The sequence below is a fragment of the Pundamilia nyererei genome, unplaced genomic scaffold, assembly GCF_000239375.1.
Source record: "Pundamilia nyererei isolate P.nyererei 1_Seehausen unplaced genomic scaffold, PunNye1.0 scaffold00007, whole genome shotgun sequence".
In the NCBI taxonomy this organism is placed as follows: domain Eukaryota; kingdom Metazoa; phylum Chordata; class Actinopteri; order Cichliformes; family Cichlidae; genus Pundamilia; species Pundamilia nyererei.
The window spans coordinates 5,129,848-5,131,784 of record NW_005187408.1 but is presented as its reverse complement, the minus strand read 5'-3'; the positions used below and the strand labels follow the sequence as shown (position 1 = coordinate 5,131,784).

Below are 1,937 nucleotides of genomic sequence, written 5' to 3'. Positions count from 1 at the left end.
ATAAATAAATAAATACATGGAACAAACATAAAAACGTAAATAAATAAAAGTATTCATACTGTAAGTTATTCTTTTTGAAGATTACTGGTTACATTGTAGACTACTGTTATAAAGGCTTAAAGGGGGCGTGAGATTAAAACGTATTAACATGACTTAGTTTTATTTTAAATAATAAGTGAAACTTAATATTACAGCTTTCAGTTTTGGATAAATGCCGCTTTTAAAGATGAGAGTGTCTCCCTTTCTCAACAAGTTTTGAGAGATGTTAATAGTTAATTAGCGCAAAAAAAACCTTTCCACTGACGTATAACATTCACCAAGCAGTGCAATGAAATAAAGAAACCTCACCAGAATTTAGGTCGGTTGATGGTCAGAAATAATGACGACAAAAACACTGCCAACTTCTTAAGTTAAGCTAATATTTTTGATGCACACAGCAGCTTTATACCAGTTTACCGTAAAATGGGGAATTAAAAATAACCACTACGGCATCGCTTTCGTTTTCCTAAACGGGTACATTTTGTTAACTGTGTGATAAAATGAGCCCAAACTGAAATATCATGATTTTTTTTTTTTGTTATAACGATTTAGTCGGTTACTGACCAAGAAAGTTATTTGGGAGATGGTAGAAAACATAAAAAGAGAAAAGGGTGGAAGGTGAAGCTAAAAACGATCTGGCATTATTCAGGGCAGCAAAAATCATCGGGGTCCTCGGTCGAAGGACCTCGCGAGGAGGTAAACAAGCGATGTTGGGTTAATTAACGACCATCCATCGATTTTACCGCAATTAAGTTTGCGTGTGATCGCGATGGCAGAAGATAATGAGCTGGAAAAGTATGTAGCGTGTTAATATTTATCCTCACTTCGTATTTGCGCACTGGTGAACGCAGGTTTCCTCTAAATCTGTAACAACGCTCCGTCGGTAAAAAAAAAAAAGATGCTCATTTATTGTGTTGTTAGACGAGCTTGTGATTGTATGGAAAGCATGCCTTCGTGGTGGCACACACCATGAGCTCCCTGTCTTGTATAAAAGTAGATCAGCGGGTCTCCTCTGCTGGGATTGTGCCGATTCAGCAGCTCGTGTCAAACCAGGACACTGTTCCCCTTTTGCTCCTGATGATTCACTTTCTCTTCCGCATCACTCCGTTTTCTCTCACTTAATTAGATTATTCTCCCCTTGGCTCCCCCTTGAGGATTTGCGCCATCTTTGTCCTCGGCTTCTCATTTTCCCTCCCCTTCACGTGAACAGTGTTTGACGTTTTTTCCTCTTTATTTATCCATCTAGGCGTGCAGTGGAGGAGCTCCTCAGGGAGACTGACAGAGCCCGCGTGAGAGCAGAGACCATGGGCCCTGCAGGATGGTGAGCACAGTGTCTGACATGCCATCTGTCTGACTCTTACTTATCTGCTTTAGTAAGAAGGCTTGGTAGTTGAGCCTCACATAATGTGTGCATTGCACTTGAACTAATGAAAATGGCTGCAGTAGTGTGCGATACTGCAGATTTTTGGTATCGATCTGATACCAAGTACATAGACGGCGAGTATTGCCGATACCAATACCTAGGGCTGCACGATTTTTTGGCTTAGAATTGAGATCACGATTCTCTCACGATTTTCTTTTCCAGTATAAATATTTATTGTATACAGTATAAATTCCAGTATAATACCAATATAATAATTCCAGTATACAGTATAAATTCCAGTATAAATATTTCCAGTATAAATATTTATTGCACTTATTAACTGCACATCAACTTCGTAACAGTTGAGACTGAACATAAAACAATAAATAAACATAAAACCAACTAATGTCTCACGTTTTGTTGTTGCCGCAAAATGTTGTACTGCTTGAAATTCCGTCTCCACCGTTGCTCGACACTGCGTGTATAGAGCAGGTAGTGCAACAATAGAAAAATAGTTGCGGGACGGCACTGTGTA

General features: G+C 39.1%; 2 protein-coding genes across 6 annotated transcripts in view; one reads left to right on the top strand and one right to left on the bottom strand.

Moving 5' to 3' along the window:
- The window catches only part of lnx2a (ligand of numb-protein X 2a), an 11,700-nt gene extending 11,255 nt beyond the window's left edge, over positions 1-445 (bottom strand). For all 3 annotated transcript variants that reach the window (XM_005722639.2, XM_005722643.2, XM_005722640.2), the window contains exon 1: positions 349-445. The gene's annotated coding sequence lies outside the window, so the exon portion shown is untranslated. The remainder of the gene's footprint in view (positions 1-348) is intronic.
- A 217-nt stretch (positions 446-662) lies between these two features.
- pdx1 (pancreatic and duodenal homeobox 1) overlaps positions 663-1,937 on the top strand; it is an 11,020-nt gene continuing 9,745 nt past the window's right edge. Inside the window, exons 1-2 of one of the 3 annotated variants that reach the window (XM_005722637.1) lie at positions 663-735; positions 1,286-1,360. The gene's annotated coding sequence lies outside the window, so the exon portion shown is untranslated. The other 2 variants (XM_005722636.2, XM_005722638.1) reach the window with 2 other exon arrangements.